This window comes from Castor canadensis, chromosome 1 (assembly GCF_047511655.1).
Source record: "Castor canadensis chromosome 1, mCasCan1.hap1v2, whole genome shotgun sequence".
NCBI lineage: Eukaryota > Metazoa > Chordata > Mammalia > Rodentia > Castoridae > Castor > Castor canadensis.
The window spans coordinates 119,186,690-119,212,374 of NC_133386.1; the positions used below are offsets into that span (position 1 = coordinate 119,186,690).

The window sequence follows — 25,685 nt, forward strand, 5'->3', positions numbered from 1 at the left end:
AAGTAAAAATTGGAATTAAAATAAAAAAACCTGCAGTAGAAGAATGGGTAAGTAGACTGAAGTATAATCATAAAATGTTGCTCAGCTGTGTAGACTAATGAATGCATTCTGTATAATCAATACAAATGGATCTTGAAAGTGCAAGTGTGCATTGAAACATAGGAACATTGAGAAGGATTCATGCCATGTGCTCTTTATGTAGAATAAAACACTTAAAATATCACATATCATTCACAGATACATACGTGCAAATGTAAAATGAATAAAATGACCGAAAGATAAGAACAAAATTCACAGCAATGTCTGATGCTGGAAAGGACTGAGCAATGGGCCTGGAAGTGGAAGCAAAAATTCTTTAACTTTACCCATAATTATTTTCTAATACAAAATAAGACTTGAATCAAATACATAAAATGAGCATTTTCAAAACGTGTTGCAAATAGCACTTTGATTTTTCATTTCAAGTAATATTTAGCATTCATCTATTTCCTAGTTTGCCTGTAGAAGAGAAACTCGGGGATGCAGAAATACAGCTCAGTTTAAATTGTGGTGGAGAGCGAAAGTAAGTAAGTGACTACTGCAGTGAAACCTCAGATGAGGATAGTGACTATGGAGAAAAGCAGATGCAGAGAAAGAGAGTCAGGAATTGTGGTCTGGAAAGAATGGGAGATATATTATTTAGGGGAAGGAGGCAGAGACAGGAAAATCTGAGGCAGGGAGTGAGGGAGTCAGTCTGAGAGCATAAGAAGACCACCAGGCAGAGGAGAAGCTGGTACAAAGATCCCAAGATCCATGTGTCTGAAGAAGAACAAGGAACCTTGTGTGTGTGGAGTGAATTGATGAAGAGAGAGAGCAGAGGGGATGAGGTCTGAAAAGGAAGAAGTCAGCAAGTTATTTTTTAAAATTAATCCTTCTAATTGATTAATAACACATGTAGATGAAAGTGCACAAATGATAAGAGTATGGCTAGAAGAATTTTCATACTTCTGTAACCGTGAGTAGCCACTACTCACGATCCCATCCTGGCTTCTTTCAGGTTCACTGGCCTCTGTCTCTCACTTGGGAGCCACTGTCCTAACTTCGTTAATGAATCTGGCTGGTTCTTGATGTGCACAGTCAATTTGTTTTCACACAGGAACACCACAATTCCTTCATTCTTCTCTGATGTCTTGATGTTCAGTGCTCATAAGGCAAGGGATAACTTCTGGTTTCTCACAGTTGTGAACTTTGTTGCTGTGGACATGTCTTTGATGAACAAAGGGGCACATTTCTGTTGGGAATATACATAGGAATGGAGTTGTTGGATCATACAATTTGCACAGGTTTCAATTCTACTTAATTCTCCTAGAATTCCTATAGATCCACATTTTAGTAAACACTGTCATTATTAATCTTATTAATTTAAGTCCCATTGGAGGATCTGTGGTAATAACTTATTGTGGTTGAAATTTGCTTGCTTTTTTTGTTTATTTGTTTTTGTTTCTTTGAGACAGGGTCTTACTATGTAGCTCAGGCTGACTTTAAATCCAAGATTCTCCTGCTTCTGCATCCTGAGTGCTGGGAGTACAGACAGACACTACCAAGCTCAACTTTAAATTTTCTTTCTTCTGGTGGATAGAATTGATTTCATCTTTATTGATATTTATGTTATTTTCTTTTAGAAATAAATTATTTAAGTAATTTGCCCAATTTTTCCTATTGAGTTTCCTATGTTTTCCTTATTTGACTTATAGAAATTCATCATACATTTTATGTGTGCTTTTTTGTCAGATATATATATAACAAATACAATCTATTTGTCTACTTGTACTTTTAACTTTCAAAGTAGAATAATTTGCTGAATAGAAATTTTAAACTTTAATATACTTTAATTTATAGATCATATCCTTTATGATTTACATTTATGACTTTAAAAAGTGATGCCTAACCAAAAATCATACTAATATTCTTCTGTGTCATCTTCTAGAAGCTTTGTGATTTTGTAGTTCACCTTTAAATCTAAACTCTACTTGGAAGCTCAGCATAGTGGCACATGCCTGTAATCCCAACTACTCACGAGGTAGAGACCAGCCGGGCAAAGTTAGAAAGACCCTATCAACTTGGTTCAAAGCCCAAGTGGTAGATCACTTGCCAACAAATGTAAGGCTCAGCATTCCATCCTCAGAATCTCCAGTATCAAAAAAACCCAAAAAACAAAAAACAAAAAACACTAGGAATTGGTGTAAGATAGGAATCAAGGTTTATTTTCTCTCACATACTGTGTAATTGGCCCATGGAGATTTGTTTTTAAATCTTTTCCTTTAATGCTCTGCAGTGTTCCTTTATCAAATAGCAAGTACCTTGCAGGTGTGCTTTTTCCAGACTCTGATAAGCACCTCTGATCTATTTAGTTTTCTTGCACTGATGTTACACTGTGTTATTGTGTCATTATAAAAGTTAAGTTTTGGCTTGTGCAAAATTTCCAGTTTCTTTAAGTATGTCCAGCTATTCTTGGTCCTTTACATTCTCATATATATTATAGAGTAATGTTATTTTCTATAAGGAAGGAATACAAGATGCTTATATGGGGATTATTTCATAACTATAAGTCAATTGACAACCTTGTAATTACAAGTGTTCTTCTCTATAAACAGAATATATCTCTTGGTATATTTGCTGTTTCTTATTTTTCAGATTTATGTCATAGTTTTGTGTGTAAAGGATTTGATTTATTCCTTAAGAACTATTGCCTTTTTATGCTACTGTGAACATACCATTAGAAATAGTTGGCTCTAGGTAGGAATGTGTCTGTTCGCTCAGAATCCATATGTTGAAACTTAATCTCTAATGCAATAGTAGTAAGAGGTGGGGCCTTTGGGAGATGGTTACGAGTTCATCTGGGCTTCACCCCCATGAATGGGATTAGTGACCTAAAACAAGAAGTCTCCAAAGACAGCTGACCTGCTCCCTTTTCCACGTGAGGATGCAGTGAGAAGGAAGGAGCCCTCAAGTCAACTGAATTTGCCACTGCTTTGATCTTGGACATCTCAGACTCCAGAACTATGAGGAATAAATTTGTGTTGTTTATAAATCACCCAGCCTAAGGCATTTGGTTATGGCAGTACAAAAGTAGTTAGACAGTTTCTTTTTCTCTCTGCTGCTAGTATATTATTTTATACTGACCGTATAGATATTAGTGAATTGTTATTAATTGTAATTTGCCATATATATTATTTTGTTTTATAGCTACATGTTCATGTCTTCTGTGAGTAATATCATTTACTTTATTTCTTTTACACTATTTATACTTTTTTCTTTTTCTTTTTGAACTGGCTAAGACATTCTATACAGTGTAAAGTGTACTGAGAATGAGTATTCTCACAGGTAGAGTTTTTTTATGTTGCTATGAAGTATTACGCATTCTTCAGTTCAACTAAACAACATTTGTCATATTAGGAAAGTTCTTTTTAATTTCTAATTTAAGAGATTTTTGTTTTCTTTATTAAAAAGGAGTGCATTACTGATAAATTTTATCAAACACCCTTTCTGCTTCAACTGACTTTAATGTTTCTTTCATTTTTCTATCGTGATAAATGAAGTAACCAACTTTTTAAAGTATAGTTTACTTACATGCAGAAAAAATTAGCTTTTATAGGTATTTAGATCAATGAATTTTTAAAAACACACACACCATGCAATCATCAATACAAACAAATTTTATAATTTTTTTCTTTTTGGCAGTGCCAAGGTTTGAACTCAGCACCTTGAGTTTGCTGGGCGGGCACTCTACCACTTGAGCCCTGTCCCCACCAGCCCTTTATGCATTAGGTTTTATTGAATGGGGTCTCTCGTTGATACCTGGGCCAGCCTGGATCATCATCCTCCTATTTACTGCTCCCATGTAGCTGGAATGGCAGCAGTGTACCACCACACCAACTTTTAGTGGTTGAAATGGGGGTCTCATGAACTCTCCCCAAAGGCTGGCCTCAAACCGTGATCCTCCCAATCACTCCTGAGTAGCTGGGATTACAGGCATGAGCTACCATGAAAAATGTTCCCTCATACTCCTTTGTACTCAATAAACCATCCTTAAACCACCCCCTTTCTTCATTAGCAGCTACTGATCTACTTCCTGTTATTACATAATTTATCTTCTTAGATTGCCATGTAAGTGACTATCTACTATTTTCTGTAAATCCATTTGCATCTGGCTTCTTTCACATAATGTGCCTGTGAGATCTGTGTACAAACTATCATGTATTAGTGACTCCTTATGGATGCGATTATTTATTTAACAGTTGATGGGTATTTAATTGTTACCAGTTTCTGTCTATTATGAGTAAAATGAATATAAACATTTACATATAGGACTTTGTGTGGACATATATTTTCATTTCTCCTGGATCAAAAAATGTTCAGTTGGGATTGTTAGGCTATACATGAAGAATTTGGCTAACCTGATAGGAATCTGCTAATCTGTTTTCCATACTGGCTGTGTGACTTTGCATTGCGAGCAGAAGTGTGTGAGAGCTCTCCCACTGGACAATCTGGTCTGTCCCTTTGAGATCTGTATCTATATTTATACCAGTGTGACACTTGCTCAATGCTGTTTGCTTTTTAAATAAGTAACGAAATAACTTTAAGTTCTTAGTTTTACAATTGTTTCAGCTATTTGAGGTCCTTTGCTTTTCCAAATAATTTCTAAAATTAACTTGTCATTTTCTTAAAATTAGGAATCATTAACAGTACAAGAGAATTTCACTGTGAAAATTTCATAGATGCATACTGTGTACTTTGAATAAGTTCACCCCCCCGTTATATTTCCTTATTGTCCCTCTCACCTCCCCTTCTTTTACAAACAGTATTGATGGGTTTCACTATGAAGTCTCCCTCATCTATCTATCTATCCTCTATCTTCTTCTGTCATCATCATCTATCACCTATCTAATACATTTCAAGCCTCGTCACCCCCCAGTCCTCTTGTCTTTTCCTCTTCCTCCAACAGTGTCCCTTTTGTACCCATGTCCCATTATTATTGCTACTATTATTGCTTTAGATCTGAATTTCCCATATGAGCAAAAGCATGTGATTTTGGCTTTTATGATGATCTCAAGTTTCCCCCATTTTCCTGACATAATTTTGTTCTTCTTTGTGACTGAATAATACTCCATTGTGTATGTATACCATATTTTCTTTATCTGCTTATCAGTTTTCAGGTACCTAGGCACATGCCACAGCTTGGCTATTGTGAATAGTGCTGGAATACCCACAGGTGTGCAAGTTCTCTCTTTCTCCTTCTGCACTTCTTGGATTTATGTCCAAGAGTGGCATTCCAGGCCATACTTGGTGTCTTCTTCAATTTCTTTTTTCAAGGTTTTATAGTTTTTGTGCTACAGGCCTTTCACCTCTTTAGTAAAGTTATTCCTAGCTATTTTTTGAGACAATCGAGAATGGAATTTTTCTTGTTTTCTTTCTCAGCCCACTCATTACCCTGAATGATCTCATCTGATCTTGGAATCTAAGCAGGGTTGGGCCTGGTTAGTGCTTGGTTGAGAGAAAAGATAATGACTTTTGAATGTAATTTATGTTCTGCTACTTTGTTGAAAGTGTTTATCAAGTCTAGCAGTTTTGGGGGGAATCTTTATGTTCTTTAAAGTACAGAATCATATCTCTGCAAATAGGGATAATTTGAATTCTTTCTTTCCTACTTGAATCACTTTTTTTTTCTTGCCTTATTTCTCTGGCTAGGAATTCCATTGCTATATTGAGTGAGAGTTGGGAGAGTATACAACCTTTTTTTAAATTTCCTGACTTTAAACTAAACTGTTTCAGTTTTTCCCCATTTAGTATAATCTTTGCTATAGGGGTCTGTCATATATAGCTTTTATTATATTCCTAAATTTTTCAGAGTTTTTATCATCAAATGATGTTGAATTTTGAATTTTGTAAAAGGCTTTTTCTGCATTGAGATGATCATGTGATTTTTGTCTTTGGTTCTGATTATGTGCTGTATTACATTTATTCATTTTCATATGTTGAACCTTCCTTGCATCCCTGGAATGAAACCAAATTGATCATGGTATAAGATCCTTTTAATGTGTTCTTGAATTCAATTTGTAAGAATTCTATAGAGAATTTTTACATTTATGTTCATCAAGAAAATTGGCTTATAATTTTCTTTTATGCTGTATCTTTATTGAGTTTTGGTATAAACATAATATTGGCTTTATGGAATTAATTCAGGTTGTGTTATTTCCTTTCAGGGCTTAGAATATTCAGTTCATGCCCTCTTTGCTTTTGGAGTTTCTGTTGAAAAATCTGCTTTACTCTGATGAGTGTGCTCTTATATGTGACTTGTAACTTCTTGGAGCTTTAATAATTCTTTGTTCTGTATATTTAGTGTTTTAATTATAATATATCTCATGGTGTTTCTTTTTTGATCTTGCTTGTTTTGTTATTGTGAAAACTTCCTGTACCTGGACAACCCAGGTTTTCTACTATTATGTTATTGAATAAATTATCTATGCCTTCAGTTTATATCTTTTCTCCTTCTTTTATCCCAGTTGATTCATAGATTTTTGTCTTTTGATGTTTTCCCTGAAGGCTTGCATATTCCTTTCATATTTTCTTAGAATTTTTTCCTTGTCTTTGGTTGATCTAATTGCTCTAATTCCTGATTGATCTTTATTGTCAATCCCTGAAGATCTATTTTCAGCTTGTTATGTTCTATTAGCTAGGCTTTAAGTTTTTTCTTTTTTTTTTCAGTACTGGGGTTTGAACTCAGGGTTTCATGTTTGTGAAGCAGGTGCTCTAATGCTTAAGCTATACCTTCAGCCTCAATTGAGTTTTTCTTTTTGGGGTTATTGAGTTTTCATTTTTAAGATTTCAATTTGATTATTCAAGATTTACATCTTTACTGAATTCCTCTTTTATATCAGCATTGTCTTCTTCTTCTTTTTTTTTTATTATTCATATGTGCATACAAGGCTTGGGTCATTTCTCCCCCCAGCATTGTCTTCCTTATTTCATTCAACTGTTTGTTTGAACTCTATGAGGTCAATCAGCTGCTTATTTGTATCCCCTTTTAATTCATTCAAATGCTTCTACATGCCCTGTTTAATATCATTGATGATTTTTGTCATTGTTTTTATGAATTCATTGATCAAATTTCATCCTCTTCACTTTCATTCCAGTTCTTTATTGTGGAGTTGTTGGCTTTTGAAGTAGTAGACATGTTGCCTTATTTTTTCCAGTTTCTTGTGTTTGTGCATTGGGATTTACACATCTCAGGCCAAGTTTTTTGTTTCAGGTTTCAACTCCAGTGTCCTTTAGTTGTGGTTTTCACAATGTTTAGGTAAGACTGAGTAGAGGCTAGGGGAAGGTACATTTTCACATCACCAGACAGGGGGTGTGGCTCAGTAGTGAAACATTCAACCACAAAGCAGAAGATGATGGGTAAAACCATTTACTCCACTCTGGAAGAGAAAGCTGAGCTGTAGAAACTATCACAGTTGATAAACCACAACCATGACCTGTGACATTATAGCAATCTCTAATGATGATTATTGCTGCTGTTGCTTCAGTACCTTTGAGGAATATATGACCAAAGATGGTTCTTTGAATCAAGGTTATGTAGGAGGTACATTAGTTAATAAGGATGGTAAGGGGAAGGAGATGGGGGGTAATGGTAATAAGTAATATAGGGTGTGTGGTATCATAAGGCAGGAAGAGGTTGCAGCTAAAGTTAATAGAAGGAATTAATGAGAAAGCAGAATGAGATAGAAGAAAAGATCTAGTTTACATTGTATTGAGGAAGAAAAAGAAAGTAAAAAGAAAAAAATAAACAACAACAAAAAAGATCTGGCAATCTATCTACTAAAAGTATAGGTAAGAAAGAAGGATTATGGCTGGGAAAATAGAGATAGAAGAAAGTATGAACAAGAGAGTTGTTCTAATTATAGATGGTAAGAAAGTATAAATGGCGGAGGGTGATAGGAGAGGAACAGAGAAGATATGGCTTATGATTTAATATTGATAGGTAAGTGTCATGGCTCATGAATCATGACTGAAAAGGAGGGAGGGAAAAGCAAAAACAAAAAAAATGTGTGAGTGCAAAAGTACCCAAATCAAATATTTAAAAGCAACAAAAACAGCAAATAAAAAATGTGAGAACTTTCATTTTTTTTTTATTATTCATATGTGCATACAAGGCTTAGGTCATTTCTCCCCCCTGCCTCCACCTCCTCCCTTACCACCCACTCCACGCCCTCCCTCTGCACCCCACCCCCTCAATACCCAGCAGAAACTATTTTGCCCTTATTTCTAATTTTGTTGTAGAGAAAGTATAAACAATAATAGGAAGGAAGAAGGGTTTTTGCTGGTTGAGATAAGGATAGCTATACAGGGAGTTGACTCAAATTAATTTCCTCTGCATGTGTGTTACCTTCTAGGTTAATTCTTTTTGATCTCACCTTTTCTATAGTTCCTGGTCCCCTTTTCCTATTGGCCTCAGTTGCTTTTAAGGTACCTGCTTTAGATTCTCTGCATTAAGGGCAACAAATGCTAGCTAATTTTTTAGGTGTCTTACCTATCCTCACCCCTGCCTTGTGTGCTCTCGCTTTTATCATGTGCTCATAGTCCAATCCCCTTGTTGTGTTTGCCCTTGATCTAATGTCCACATATGAGGGAGAACATACGATTTTTGGTCTTTTGGGCCAGGCTCACCTCACTCAGAATGATGTTCTCCAATTCCATCCATTCACCAGCGAATGATAACATTTCGTTCTTCTTCATGGCTGCATAAAATTCCATTGTGTATAGATACCACATTTGCTTAATCCACTCGTCAGTGGTGGAGCATCTTGGCTGTTTCCATAGCTTGGCTATTATGAATAGTGCCGCAATAAACATGGGTGTGCAGGTGCCTCTGGAGTAACCTGTGTTACTGTCTTTTGGGTATATCCCCAAGAGTGGTATTGCTGGATCAAATGGTAGATCAATGTCTAGCTTTTTAAGTTGCCTCCAAATTTTTTTCCAGAGTGGTTGTACTAGTTTACATTCCCACCAACAGTGTAAGAGGGTTCCTTTTTCCCCGCATCCTCGCCTACACCTGTTGGTGGTAGTGTTTCCAATGATGGCTATTCTAAAGGGGTGAGGTGGAACCTTAGCGTGGTTTTAATTTGCATTTTATTGCTAGAGATGGTGAGCCTTTTTTCATGTGTTTTTTGGCCATTTGAATTTCTTCTTTTGAGAAAGTTCTGTTTAGTTCACTGGCCCATTTCTTTATTGGTTCATTAGTTTTGGGAGAATTTAGTTTTTTAAGTTCCTTATATATTCTGGTTATCAGTCCTTTGTCTGATGTGCAGCTGGCAAATATTTTCTCCCACTCTGTGGATGTTCTCTTCAGTCTAGAGACCATTTCTTTTGATGAACAGAAGCTTTTTAGCTTTATGAGGTCCCATTTATCTATGCTATCTCTTAGTTGCTGTGCTGCTGGGGTTTCATTGAGAAAGTTCTTACCTATACCTCCTAACTCCAGAGTATTTCCTACTCTTTCCTGTATCAACTTTAGAGTTTGTGGTCTGATATTAAGATCCTTGATCCATTTTGAGTTAATCTTCGTATAGGGTGATATACATGGATCTAGTTTCAGTTTTTTGCAGACTGCTAACCAGATTTCCCAACAGTTTTTGTTGAAGAGGCTGCTATTTCTCCATCATATATTTTTAGCTCCTTTGTTATATACAAGTTGGTTATAGTTGTGTGGCTTCATATCTGGGTCCTCTATTGTGTTCCACTGGTCTACATGTCTGTTTTTGTGCCAGTACCATGCTGTTTTTATTGTTATTGCTTTGTAATATAGTTTGAAGTCAGGTATTGTGATACCTCTAGCATTGTTCTTTTGACTGAGTATTGCCTTGGCTATTTGTGGCCTCTTGTCTTTCCATATAAATTTAACAGTAGATTTTTCAATCTCTTTAATGAATGTCATTGGAATTTTGATGGGAATTGCATTAAACATGTAGATTACTTTTGGGAGTGTTGACATTTTTACTATGTTGATTCTACCAATCCATGAGCATGGGAGATCTCTCCACTTTCTATAGTCTTCCCCAATCTCTTTCTTCAGAAGTGTGTAGTTTTCCTTGTAGAGGTCTTTCACATCTTTTGTTAAGTTTACACCTAGGTATTTGATTTTTTTTGAGGCTATTGTAAATGGAATTGTTTTCATACATTCTTTTTCAGTTTGCTCATTGTCAGTGTATAGAAATGCTAATGATTTTTCTATGTTGATTTTATATCCTGCTACCTTGCTATAGCTATTGATGATGTCTAGAAGTTTCTGAGTAGAGTTTTTTGGGTCTTTAAGGTATAGGATCATGTCATCTGCAAATAGGGATATTTTGACAGTTTCTTTACTTATTTGTACTCCTTTTATTCCTTCTTCTTGCCTAATTGCTCTGGCTAGGAATTCCAGTACTATGTTGAATAGGAGTGGAGATAGTGGGCATCCTTGTCTGGTTCCTAATTTTAGAGGGAATGGTTTCAGTTTTTCTCCATTAAGTATAATGCTGGCTGTAGGTTTGTCATATATAGCTTTTATAATGTTGAGGTACTTTCCTTTTATTCCTAGTTTTCTTAGAGCTTTTATCATGAAATGGTGTTGGATCTTACCAAAGGCTTTTTCTGCATCTATTGAGATGATCAAGTGGTTTTTGTCTTTGCTTCTGTTAATGTGGTTTATTACGTTTATTGATTTTCGTATGTTGAACCACCCCTGCATCCCTGGAATGAAGCCTACTTGGTCGTGGTGAATAATCTTTTTGATGTGTTGTTGAATTCGGTTTGACATTATTTTGTTGAGGATTTTTGCATCAATATTCATTAAGGAGATTGGCCTATAGTTCTCCTTTTTGGAGGTGTCTTCGACTGGTTTTAGGATAAGTGTAATACTGGCTTCATAAAATGTATTAGGCAGTTTTCCTTCCCTTTCTATTTTGTGGAACGGTTTAAGGAGGGTTGGTATCAGTTCTTTAAAGGTCTGATAGAATTCAGCAGAGAATCCATCAGGTCCTGGACTTTTCTTTTTGGGGAGACTCTTGATTGCTGCTTAATTTCATTTTGTGTTATAGGTCTATTCAGGTGATTAATTTCCTCTTGGTTCTGTTTTGGATGATCACATGTATCTAGAAATCTGTCCATTTCTTTAAGATTTTCAAATTTCTTTGAATATAGGTTCTCAAAGTAGTCTCTGATGATTTCCTGGACTTCCATGGTGTTTGTTGTTATCTCCCCTTTTGCATTCCTGATTCTACTAATTTGGGTTTTTTTCTCTCCTCATTTTAGTCAGGTTTACCAGGGGTCTATTGATCTTGTTTATTTTTTCAAAGAACCAACTTTTTGTTTCATTAATTCTTTGTATGGTTTTTTTGGTTTCTATTTCATTGATTTCAGCTCATATTTTTATTATTTCTCTCCTTCTATTTGTTTTGGGATTTGCTTGTTATTATTTTTGTAGGAGTTTGAGATGTATCATTAGGTCATTGATTTGGGATCTTTCAGTCTTTTTAATATATGCACTCATGGCTATAAACTTTCCTCTCAGGACTGCCTTAGCTGTGTCCCATAGGTTCCAGTAGGTTGTGTTTTCATTTTCATTGACTTCCAAGAACTTTTTAATTTCCTCTTTTATTTCGTCGATGATCCATTCTTCATTATGTAATGAGTTATTTAGTTTCCAGCTGTTTGCATGTTTTTTGTCTTTACTTTTGTTGTTGAGTTCTACTTTTACTGCATTGTGGTCAGATAGTATGCATGGTATAATTTCTATTTTCTTATATTTTTTGAGACTTGCTTTGTGCCCTAGGATATGATCTATTTTGGAGAAGGTTCCGTGGGCTGCTGAGAAGAATGTATATTGTGTAGAAGTTGGATGAAATGTTCTGTAGACATCAACTAGGTCCATTTGATCTATTGCATATTTTAGATCTTGGATTTCTTTATTGATTTTTTTGTTTGGATGACTTATCTATTAATGATAATGGGGTGTTAAAGTCTCCCACAACCACTGTGTTGGCCTTTATATATGCTTTTAGGTCTTTCAGGGTATGTTTGATGAAATTGGGTGCATTGACATTGGGTGCATACAGATTGATGATTATTATTTCCTTTTGGTCTATTTCCCCTTTTATTAGTATGGAATGTCCTTTATCTCATTTCATCAATGTAGGTTTGAAGTCTACTTTGTCAGAGATAATTATTGCTACTCCTGCCTGTTTTCGGGGGCCATTGGCTTGGTAAATCTTCTTTCAGCCTTTCATCCTAAGCTTACGCTTATTTCTGTCGGTGAGATGGGTCTCCTGTAAGCAACAAATTGTTGGATCTTCCTTTTTAATCCATTTTGTCAAGTGGTGCCTTTTGATGGGTGAATTAAGTCCGTTAACATTAAGCATTAGTACTGATAGGTATGTAGTGATTCCTGCCATTCAGTTGTCTTAGTTGTTTGAAGGTTTGATTGTGTGTACCTAAGTTGAGGTTACTCTCTACTGTCTTGCTTTTTGTTTTCTGTGGTTTGGTGCTGCCTGTCTTTTTATGGTTAAGTTGTGTTTCACTTTCTTTGTTCAGAATCCCTTGCAGAATCTTTTGTAGTGGCGGCTTTGTGGTTACATATTGTTTTGGTTTCTGCTTATCATGGAAGACTTTTATTGCTCCATCTATTTTGAATGATAGTTTTGCTGGGTAGAGTATCCTGGGGTTCAAGTTATTTTCATTCAGTGCCCAGAAGATCTTACCCCATGCTCTTCTTGCTTTTAATGTTTCTGCTGAGAAGTCTGCTGTGATTTTGATGGGTTTACCTTTGTATGTTACTTGTTTTTTCTCTCTTACAGCCTTCAATATTCTTTCCTTAGTTTCTGAACTTGTTGTTTTAATGATGATATGTCTTGGGGTAGTTCTATTTTGATCTGGTCTGTTTGGTGTCCTGGAGGCCTCTTGCATCTGTATGGGAATATCTTTCTCTAGATTTGGGAAATTTTCCGGTATTATTTTTTTTAATATATTACGCATTCCCTTCACTTGCACCTCTTCTCCTTCTTTGATGCCCATGATTCTCAAGTTTGGTCTTTTGATGGAGTCGGTGTGTTCTTGCATTTTCTTTTCACAGGTCTTGAGTTGTTTAATTAATAGTTCTTCGGTTTTTCCTTTAATTACCATTTCATCTTCAAGTTCTGAGATTCTGTCTTCTGTTTGTTCTATTCTGCTGGATTGGCCTTCTGTTTTGTTTTGCAGTTCTGTTTCGTTCTTTTTTCTGAGGTTTTCCATATCCTGGGTGGTTTCATCTTTAATGTTGTCTATTTTTGTCCTGAGCTCATTTATTCGTTTATTCATCATGTTCTCTCTTTCAGGAAACCAGTGCTTCTATTGTTTCCTTTATTTCTTCTTTTGCTTTTTCAAATTGTCTATTTTTGTTGTCTTGGAATTTCTTGAGGGTCTCCTGTACATTTTGGTTTAGCCTATCCAGTATCATCTCTATAAAATTCTCATTGAGTATATGTAGTATGCCTTCTTTTAAATTATTCTTGTGGGCTTCATTGTGTCCTTTGGCATAGTTTATCTTCATTTTGTTGGAATCTGGATCTGAGTTTCTGTTTTCTTCATTTCCCTCTGGTTCCTGTACTAATTTTTTGCTGCAGGGAAACTGGTTTCCCTGTTTTTTCTGTCTTCCCGTCATTGTCTTTGGTGTTGTTACTGTCCCTGTACTGTGTGCAATTAAGTATTTTCTAGCTTGTAATAATAACAATGGCAATATTTAGAATGGAAGGGTGAGCTGAGATGGAAAGCAAGAAGTTAAAGAAAAGGAGAAAACAAATACACAGACAAGAGGAAGTAAGCTCTCCAGAGCAGCTGTTTTTGTTTGTTTGTTTGTTTGTTTTTCTCCTCAAAGTTCAAACCTTTCAGCCCAGTAGGTAGCAGCCTCGTTGGAGACTTGACTCTAGTATGTGGCTATTCAGAGCCTAGGACTGGTTTCCCAGCCTAGGTGCAGGGGGACTTAGATCTCTGAACACAGTCTTCACTGAAGGCTTCTAGGGCCTGGGCCTCAAATCCCTAGTCCCACTCAATTCCTATTTAACTTGTAGCTTCTTCCCTCTGGTTCCTACCCATTCAGTCTATTATTCTCTGTACTGGCCCAGGTATTTCCTACATTAAAAGCTGTTCTTCTATGTTCCCCATCCAACCACTGAGGTCCACATGATTTCCTAGATGGAGCTATGATTGGTAGGAGTGTGCAGCCAGACCTTACCACTCTACATTTTGTCTCTCAGGGGCTCCTATGCTATAGTTGGTGTTGGCAGGCCCACCTGCAGTTTCTCTCACCAGTTTCTCTACTGTCTTAGAGGCCATGCAGGAGAGCCTTCTGTGGCTTCTGCACCAGGAAGCATGGATCTGTGTCTTTCCATGTGTACTGTTGAGCCCCTGGGATGCTGATGGAATCAAACACCACTAACTTCCTTAGCAGGACTGCAAGGTGTTAGGTATGAGAATAGATGTTCAATGATGTGTGTCCATGAGGCGAGATGCCAGGTGATATCACCCAGTCACCATTTCATAGGGAATTCCTCTAACTTGTCATTTTCTACAGTCTGTTGTGGTTTTGATTAAAATTGTGTCATATTTATAAATAGATTTCTGAGGACTGACATATTATCTGTCCTGGAACTTTCAATGTATGAACATGGTATATCCCTCCATTAATTTATTTTGTATTTAATATCTTTCATTAATTTCTTATAGCTCTAAAACTAAAGCAGATACCTTAAAAGCAACTGAGGCCAATAGGAAAAGGGGAACAGGAACTAGAAAAAAGGTTAGATCAAGAAGAATTAACCTAGAAGGTAACACACACGCACAGGAAATTAATGTGAGTCAACTCCCTGTATAGCTATCCTATCTCAACCAGCAAAAACACTTGTTCCTTCCTATTATTGCTTATACTCTCTCTTCAACAAAATTAGAGATAAGGGCAAAATAGTTTCTGCCGGGTATCGAGGGGGTGGGTGGTAAGGGAGGGGGTGGGGGCAGGGGGGAGAAATGACCCAAGCATTGTATGCACATATGAATAATAATAAAAATTAAAATTAAAAAATATATATCTTATAGCTCTAAAGCATATAAACTTTGTACACATTTCTTACACTTGTTTTGTTAGATCTAGTCATAAAAATTCTTGCATTTTGATACTATTTTAAATGGATCTACTTAAGTTCATTTTTAACTGTCCATTGCAATTATATACTTATCCCATTGATTTTTGTATATTGATCATGTATTCTATGACTTTATTGGATTCTTGTATTAGTATTAATATTTCTTGTGATTCCTTGGACTTTTGGCATATTGTGATTCCATCTCTGAATAAAGGATTATTTTTATGCCTTCTTCTTAAACATGAGTATATGTTTATCTCTGTTACTTGCTATACTGTTCTGGGTATGGTCTCTGGCACAATCTTGAATATGAGTAGTTGGGTAGACATATTTGCCTATCTCTGATCCTAAAAAGAAGGCAGTCCATCTTTCAAAATTAAGTATTATGTTAGTTGTAGGAGTTTTGTAGAAATAATTTCACTTTTTTGGAAGTATTCTTCTATTTCTAGTTTTCTTAAAGGGTCTTTCTTTTCATCATGAATGGATATTGATTTTTGTCAAATATTTATTTCTGTGATTTGTCCTTTTTACTCAGCAATTATGATGAATTCTAATATATGATATTAGAATTTTCATATATTCTCATATTCCTGGGCTTTACTTCACTTGATTGTAATGTATTTTCCTGTTTGAATATTCCTGTATTTGATATGCTAATATTGTGTTAAGATTTTTTGCAGCCATGTGCTCTAAATATAAGTGCGGACTTCACAGTCTTAATGTTTTAGAATAAGGAAAAGCTATCTCTTCACTTTAACAATACCTGTGCATATCCCTTAGATTTAGCACCAATTCACAGTTTAAAATCCCATTAATAAGTATTATTTCATAAAGTTGTCATGATAACCCTATGGAGGAGTTTTCTTTCATTTATTTTTCAGATAAAGCAACTGAAATTTTGATTCAAGTTCTCACAGCTTATTAATTTAGTTGTACTTAGAGAATTGCAATTTAATATCACTATTATCTTGGAACATAAATGTTCTCACTCTAAATCAATTTGTATAATCTGTTTACCAAATCCTCTTTGCATCCCCTAACATATCTCAACCATCACAACTATTAGACACTTTACTCACAACATCATCAAGAACCATATTACATTGAAGCTAAGATACAACTATCTGATGTTCTAATTATATAGCCCTTAATTTATGCTAAGAGAGAAAATTATTATTGAAAATTATACTATAAGTCAAATGTGATAGTCATGCCTGTAATTCCAGCACTTGGGAGGTTTATGCAGGAGGATTGTGAGTTTTCAACAGCTTTGACTACATATTGAGACTGTGACTGAAAAAAGAACAAAACAAAATTACACAATGATATGATGCCTTCCTATGACACTCATTGTAATTCCACCAGTGAAATACTGAAGTATGAAAAGACTATTTCAATTATCATTGCTCTGTAATAACCCAACTCCAAACTTGGTGGCTTTTTTAGAAATTTATTAGTATGATTCTTTGGGTTAACTGGGTTTGATAAAGCCATCCTCCTTTGAGTTTTTTTCAGGCAGTTCTGTTCAATGACAGTTGTACTGTAGTAATTTAAAGGCAACACTGGAATGGATGCCCCACATGGCTCATTCAACTGGATAGCAGTTGGTTTTGGCTGTTGGATGAGAAAGCTGGAACTGTTGATCAGATTGTCTATAGTGACCTCTCCACATGGCATAGGCTTCTCACAACATGGAAACTGGACTCAAAATGCATACAAAGTAATAGAAATAGAAACTGTAACTATAATTAAGGCTGGACCGGTAACTGCCATAGCATTTATTCTTCTATCATTTATTGATCCAAGAAGTCATAGAACGTTACTGATTTAAATAAATAAAGAATAGATACTCCATTTAAATGGAGGTTTGGCAAGGCAAGTATATTATCAGCATAAATATAATTCTTTAAGTATGTACACCAAGCTTGTTAATAGTGCTTATCTCTGAGTATAGAGAATTGAAAGAACTAAAATTCTCTGAATTGTAAATTCAAAATTTAAATGTTGAGCTTACAATTTTTTTCCTTTTGTGGTTTTCTCCATTAAAAATTATCTTAAGGCATATTAAAGAAACATGTTCTGAATTAGTATTGACCAAATGTCCTACACTAATTTTTCCAAGACTTTTTAAGGGACAATAGGAGAGAATAAGTACTACTGGAACATGAGCTTATCTGCAGATTTCTTGATTCTTCTTCTTAATTTTAATCCCTAACCCTTTCACAGGAAACAGCCACTCTACTGAGATTGCTTCTTCAAAGTACAGTGCCCAACTTTTATGGTAAAAGAGTAATATTTGAAAAGATATAGTGAGGCAATTAGACAAGTTAGATTAGAAATTTCTCCTCTGAATCCTTTGTATTACATGGATAATGGGAAAAGGAAGAAATTGCAGGGTACTGTTTGTATTATTGTGCTATTTCAATATATAATATTATGTGTTATTTCAATGTCTAAGCTCCACTTGCCAATGGTATCACTTTTTTCAGGTAGGCTTAGTTTAGACAAGAGCATGCAACAATAAAAGTCCCTAAGATTTGTGAGGTAAACAAATTCTAAGACTCTATCTTATTTTTCATCTAAGAATTTCTTCCTCCCTCCAAAAGGGGCACATCTACCAAAAAGAGAAAAGATAGTATTATGAGTCATTGGAACAGAAAGACAGTGATTCTTAGTTAGTAGAAAACATAGTGATGATTATTTCTGTGAGGACCTTATTGATAAATGGGACACAAATAGTTGGAGTAAGAAGTTCTGGTATGATACTACACATTAGAATGACTATTGATAATAATTATTGACTATATATCTTAAAAAGCTAGATGAAAGAATTTTGGATGTTTTTAACCATAAAGAAATGATAGAAATTTAAGGAGCTATATATGTTTAATTGATTTAAGCATTACATATGAAATACACATATTGAAGTGTCATATGATATACCATTAATGTGGACATTTTTTGTTTTTAATGTATTATCTGAAAATAAAAATAAGTCAACTTTAATTGTTCATCATATTTTAAAAGTCCTCATCACAGGAAAAAACTATAAACTGGAATAGAGACTTTTTCAGACTTCAAAATGAAATCTCTAAAAGTTTTAAGATTTACATGCCCTAAATCTGTCATTGAGATTTTTCTAATTACCTGGTGCATGTTGGTGATTTCATCTGCTAAAGTATTCTCTCCTTGATCCACCCTGCATTTTAAACTTCTATTCACATATGTATAACGATAGACATTGGAACAATGAGAAATAGATTTTGCTGTATTACAGTTTAGCTTCCCCTTTCTTGATCTTCTCCTCCCCTGTCCACAAAATGCAAGAGTGTGCATTATCTTTCTGTAGTTCACACTGACACTGAGCAAGGTGTATCCTCAGCTTGCACCTAAATTTGTTATGACAAGTAATTAATCACCTGTAAGGTCTTTTTGTATTTAAAAAGGTGTCAAAATCACTCTTACAGAAGAATTTTCAGACTTGCAATAATTTTAGAGCAATTATTGAACTAATGACCTAATTCTAGTTAAATGTTCATCTTTCATCTTTAGGTTTTGTTCATGAAGAGAATGAAATGTAAGAAGTACTAAAAAAAGTTTTGTTCATGTCTTTTAATAAATAGCCAAAGGAAAAATACTCTTACTAATATCATAAGTACTTCATCTTTGTCCTTTTTTTCCAAAATAAGCAAAAAATCAGTGAGCCTTACCTACAATTTTTCTCTTTTAGATTCCCCAAATGGCACTATTAGGAAAAAAGCATCACAGGCAACAGCAAGATAAATTTATTGAGCTTTGGAGCTTCTATTCATCTTTCCACAGCAGATAACTGTGTAACTATTTTATACATATGTGTTTCTGGTTGGTAAGAGAACTGACATAGTCAAGGCTCTCCAGAGTGTGTGTGTGTGTGTGTGTGTGTGTGTGTGTGTGAGAGAGAGAGAGAGAGAGAGAGAGAGAGAGAGAGAGAGAGAGAGAGAGAGAGAGAAAGAGAGAGAGAGGAGGTTTTAAGGCTTTCTGGAGCTTGGTAATAGATGCAGGAAAGAACTGTATTTCAAGTTCAAAGGCAGTCTGCTGATACAATTTCATTCTTGTTCATTGAAGATTTAATCTCATTTAATATGAGTAAATGAGATGTAAACTGTTCATTTAAAACTTACCAATTTAAAGGTTAACTCATTCTCCAAACACCTGTACAAAATATTTAGGCATTGTGGTGAAGTCAAATTGCAACATAAAATTATCCATCTCATTTGGTCTTTTACTTTAGTTATAAAATAACCTTCTTTGTCAGAAGAAGTACACTTTCTACATTTCTCTGTCCTTAGCCATACTCTTGGATTTCTCTTGCAGCTTGCGCTTTTGCTCTTTTCTCTCTCCTCCCAAAACCTGCTTCCATTCCCAGATCTTACTCTACAATCCTTGTTGTCAGCCCTAAAACCCTGAAGAGCAGTGGAAATTTTTCCTTTTGGCATTTCAGGATTGCTATTCCTGGCCTTCATTTCACAGCCCAACTCCTCACTTTTGTATTCTCCAATCTGACCACAGTTTCCTTCACCATAGGAAACACATCTCTCCTAGGTCAGTGGTAGGTTATGAGAGGCCACAATAATGAGCTTTTCTTAGTTTTCATTCCTTAATATCTTTTTGTATATGGATTCTGTCATTTACCTCCTCCATATTGAAGGTCTTCCCATTTTGATTCTCTGTGGCTTCCTCTTCTGACTGTTCTGCCTGTTCCTTCACTTGCTTTTCTTCCTCTTGTCACCACTTAAATAGAAGTTCTCTATTCTCAGCCCTGTCCTATAATCAATTTATTTTCTCTATGTAGGAGGATATCTGAATATTTATGGTTTTAAATATCTATTCTTTAAAAAAATGAATTTCTAAGTCTTTATCTCTTAAATTGTTTCTCCTTCAATATTCTAGCTTCCCAAAATAAAACTTGGGGGGGGGGTGGAGAATTAGTAAAATTATCCACTGTATTGTTTTCCTCATTTATACCAAAAACCAGCTCAGCAGGATTCTAGCTCAGCTGCTTCTCATACTTGATTCATTTCCTTCATCCTTAGTGCCCTTCATAATTTGAAGCCTCATAATGTCTTGTCTGTGTATTTAAGAGTTCCTGTTTTCCCTCCCTCATTCTCTTCCCTTCATCAACTCACCTAATTTGCTCTACTATTCCTTCAACACTTGCCTATAGTGAGTTTTGCAATGGTTTTTCAAAATGTACTCCACTCAACATTACAGCTATTTCTCTATCAAATTATTATTGCCATCTGATAAATCAATGCTTTCCTATTTTGTTATGTCTCAAATGAAAAAAAATGCAACTCAGAAGACATGAGCTTTGATTGTCTTGACATCTAAAAATATGATTATATCCCAGATTTCCATTTTTTTGCTTATCATGTTGGTTAGTTCTACCGTTCAAACTAAGTCAGTTCCTAAAACATAAATAAACAAAAAAATAATGATAAAAGCCATTGGCATCTATCATGAAAAATGAGTACCCATTGAGTAAAGAGCAGCAATAATTCAAAGTGATGGTTGTCAGCCTGGTTGTCTATGGAACTTGCCCAGGGAGTTAGACAAAATGTTGACAGGTGGGTTTCACCAGAATCTCTGGAGATGGGACTCTGGCACCAGGTGTTTGTTAGATTTTGTTCCCCAGTAGGATCCAGTCACAAGCAATAATGAGAGAAAGAGCAGTCTCCTTTGCTACTCAGAATGTAGACATTTGAAAGTGGTCCATGGAATGTTGTAAATAAACATGTATTTTTTTTTAAATCATTGAAACTATTCAATGGTTCTTATATGCAGATGTCTGAAATGACTTTATAGAAAAAGGTACAGCATTCAGAACTGGCAAGCTTACTTGTCAGAGAACAATTTGTTTTGTTGTTTTTCTCTTCCAGCTCTTTTGTGGGAACTCAGACAAGTTATAACCGTATATTTTTCGAGTTAGACCTTATTGACATCAATTTGTTTTTTGAGACAGGGTCTTGCTGTGTAGCTCAGGCTGGCCTAGAACTCTATATTCTCCTCCAAGTGCTGGGATTACAGGTGTTCACCACCATGCCAAGGCTAAGGTCTGGATTTATATATACATTGTGAAATGGTTACCACAATCAAGCTAGTTAACATATCCCTCACTTCACAGAGTTTACTATTTTATTGGTGTGTGGTAAGATCAATTGATGGCTATTCGCTTAGAAAATTTTGAGTGTACAATACATTATGATTAAATGTAGTCACACAGATGTATATTAGTTTGCCAGAATTTATTACTTTATTAGTGCAACTTTGTACTTTTGAGTAATATGTGTTCTTCTTTGCCAGCATCCTCCTCCCCAGTCCTGGTAAACCATTCAATTCTGTGTTACTGTCTTTTTCATTCTACATGTGAGTTGAGATCATGCATTATTTGTTTTTATTTCACTTGGCACAGTATTCTTTAGTTTTATCCCTGCAGGCACAAAGGGCAGGACTTTCTTCTTTTTAAAAGCTAAATAATTTTTCATTGTATAACATATATTATGTCTTCTTTATCCATTCATCTGTCAGTGGATACATAGTTTTTACTTCTTGGTTATTGTGAAGGATGCTGTAATAAACATGGAAGAACAAACATTTCTTTGATATAGTGAGCTTATTTCCTTTGGTAAATGCCAGAAGAGGGGTTGATGGATCATAGGAGAATACAAATTTAAATATTTTTGAGGAAATTTCATATTGTATTTCTTAATGACTCTAATACATTACCAACGACAGTCTATAATGGTTCCCTTTTCCCATAATCTTGCCCATATTTATTTTTCATTTTTTGAAATAGTCATCCTTAAAAAGTTTGAACTGTTATCTTACTGTGGTTTTGATTTATATCTCAATGATAACTTAATATGTTGAATATTTTTCATGTACTTTTTAAACCCACTTGCATGACTTATTTGGAAAAATAAGTCCTTTGCTCATTTTTAAATCAGTCAATAGTTTTTTTTTGTTGTTATTGCATTGCATGTATTCCTTATATATTTTGAATATTTATTTCTTATCAGATAGATGGTTCACAAGAATGTTCCATTCTATAGGTTACTTTTTAATTTTTTTGATTTTTCCTTTGTTGTGAGGGTACCTTTTAGTTTGCTGTAGTCCATGTGTTTATTTTCATTTTATCATCTGTGCCTTAAGTGAGAAATCCAAAATGGTCAAGACCCATGATCAAGGAGCTTTTCATTCATGTTTTCTTCTAGGAGATTTATGGCTTCAAATCAACACATGAGTTGATTTTGTGTATTATGTATGATAAAATCTAGTTTCATTCCTCTTCATGTGACTATCCAATTTGCCCACTATCATTTAAGAAGTTGTCCTTTATCCATTGTGTAATTAGTTCACTATATCTATATGTATGTGGATTTATTTATGAGTGGGTGTTGGTTTATTTTTCATAGAATTTTTGGGGACTAAAATGTTCCACAGAGGAGGATACAAGATGGTGACTAGAGTGCAGAAGAAGACAGCGTAAGCTATGTAAATCAAAAATCTTGCAGAAACACTGGAGCCACACTTGGTGGAAATAAAGCACCAAGAAGAATCAAACTTTGACACCCTGAACCCCCAGCTGGTACAAAGCTTCTCCACACCATGTTACACTGAGAAAACAGGAGGGCTCCCATGACACCAGACACCACCTTCAAACCTGCTTGGGAGATGCAGACCAACAGGTGAGCAAATAAGCATCACATGGTACTCCTCCAGCCACCCCTGCTATAAACCAGCAAAGCCCCCTGGACAGAATGAAGCCCCGCCTTGCAAAAAAAAAACTGAACAACAAACAAGGAACTGAAAATGAACAAACAGTTAGGGTGGGGTGCTGGAGGCGCACCAGAGAAGGAGGAAAGGGAAAGGATCCCATCTCTGCAATACTTTCAGTAAACAAAGGCTGAAAAGGCAGAAGTGCCAACAGTGGGTGGGTGATAAGCCACTGCCTGAAATAGGGCAAGTAGTGGTCCACAAAGATCAACTTCTGAGCCAGTGAGCAACATCCAAAGGCAAACAACACTGCAAAATTGAAAAACAATCAGCAAACCATCAAAACATGCTGACAGTAGGGGGCTGGATGATGGAGCTCTGACCTTGCCCCAGAGAAAGGGGGTGAGGCAAAGAAGCCCCCAGTAAACCAACACAGTGAATACCATACTCCAAAGCAGGATGGCTAGTGGGCTGCAGAATCGTTCTCTGGAACCTGAGGACAATATACAAATACAAATTGCCACACCTCACTGAGGAAGTAGCTAACTAAGCACCTGCTGCTGAAAGACAAGAAGAAAAACTGGTGAGACCCCCTCCCCCTCAACCACTTGGGAAGAATAAGACAGAGCCTGTGCTTAAATACCAGTACCAGGACTGGGTGCTGAAGGAGTAACACCAGAACTATTGAAATTCTATTGTTCCAGAACCTGGAATTTTTATGTGTGTGTGTTTGTTTGTTTTGTTTCTTTTTCTTTTTTGTATGCTTGCTCCCTGTTGATTTCTTTGGTTCTTTTCTTTTTGGTTTGGTTTTGTTAGATTTACTATTGTGAATTAGCTAATACTAAATTGCAAACAGACCAGGGACAGAAATAGAACATATACAATAAACTAAAAACCCAACACACCCACAAAACAAAATTAAACCAAGGGAAAGAAAATAGGTGACTGAAACCACCAATAGCTTATCAAGAACATAGTTACACAGTACTAGTGGAGCAATGAGAAGATGAAAAAGGGGTGGAAACCATTCTCCCCCCCCCAAAATAATTTAAACCAAGATTCAGAGGGAAATGAAGAAAATGGATACATAGTTCTGGACTCCAACAAAACAAAGATAAACTATGCCAAGGAACCCAATGAATCCCACAGGAACACCATGAAAGAAGAAATACTGCACGTAATCACTGAGAATTTCATGGAGATGTTACTAGCCATGGTCAACCAAAATGAACAAGAGGCACTCAAGAAATTCTAAGACACCAAAAATAAAGAATATGAGAAGAGACACAAACAAATAAATGAACTCATAGAAGCCCTAAATAAACACCAAAGTGAAACAGAGAAAACTATAATAGAAAGATAAATGAATTAAAGATGGAAATTGACAATAATAAAGAGGAAGTGACCCATGATATAGAAAACCTCAGAAAAAAGAATGAAGAATTACAAAACACAATGGAAGGACAGTATAGCAGACCAGAACAAGCAAAGATAGAATCTCAGAACTTGAAGATGAAATAGAAATTGAAGGAAAAATGGAAGAGCTATTAGTCAAACAACTCAAGGCTTGTGAAAGGATTATGCAAGAACTCACTGACTTCATCAAAGAGCAAACCTGAGAATCATGGGCATTGACGAAGGAGAAGAGGTGCAACCAAAAGGAATTCATAATATATTCAACAAAATAATAACAGAAAATTTCCCAAATCTAGAAAAAGCTATGCCCATTCAGGTACAGGAAGTCTCCAAGAGACCAAACAGATTTGACCAAAATAGAACTACACCATAAATACACCAAAATAGAACAACAAGCACAGTGAACAGAGAAAGAATATGGAAAGCTGTAAGAGAGAAAAAACAAATAACATACAAAGGTAAACCCATCAAAATCACAGCAGATTTCTTAATGGAAACCTTAAAAGCAAGAAGAGCATGGATTGAGGTATTCAGGGAACTGGATGAAAATAACTTCAACGCTAGGATACTCTACCCAGCAAAACTATCACTCAAAATAGCTGGAGCAATAAAAGTCTTCCATGATAAGCAGAAACTAAAACAATATATGACCACCAAACTACCACTACAAAAGATTCTTCAAGGAATTCTGCACACAGGAAGTGAAAGCAAACAAAACCATGGGAGGACAGGCAGCACCAAACCACAGGAGAAGAAAACACAAGAAAGTAAAGAGTAACATTAGTTCAGCTACACACAATCAAACCCTTAAACAACAAAAACAACTACATGACAGGGATCACCATGTATTTATCAATACTAACACTGAATGTTAATGAACTAAATTCCCCCATCAAAAGACACCACCTGGCAAACTGGATTAAAAAGGAAGCTCCAACAATATGCTGCCTACAAGAGACCTATCTCACTGACAGAAATAAGCACTGGCTGAGAGTGAAAGCTGGAAGAAGATTTACCAAGCCAATGGTCCCCGAAAACAGGCAGGAGTAGTAATACTTATCTTGGACAAAGTAGACTTCAAACTTACTTTGATCAAATGAGATAAAGAAGGACACTCCATACTAAAAAAAGGGGAAATACACCAAAAGGAAATAATAATTATCAAACTATACTCACCCAATGTCAACGCACCCAATTTCATCAAACATACTCTGAAGGACCTAAAAGCATATATAAACTCCAACACTGTGATAGTGAGAAGCTTTAATACCCCCCATCACCAACAGATAGTTCATCTAAACAAAAAATCAATAAAGAAATTCTAAAACTAAA

General features: G+C 35.5%; 1 long non-coding RNA gene across 1 annotated transcript in view; it reads right to left on the bottom strand.

Moving 5' to 3' along the window:
• Window positions 1–834: 834 nt before the first annotated feature.
• The window catches only part of LOC141425049 (uncharacterized), a 90,167-nt gene continuing 65,316 nt past the window's right edge, over window positions 835–25,685 (bottom strand). Inside the window, exon 3 of the long non-coding RNA XR_012450142.1 lies at window positions 835–1,270. This is a non-coding gene — a long non-coding RNA (uncharacterized lncRNA). The remainder of the gene's footprint in view (window positions 1,271–25,685) is intronic.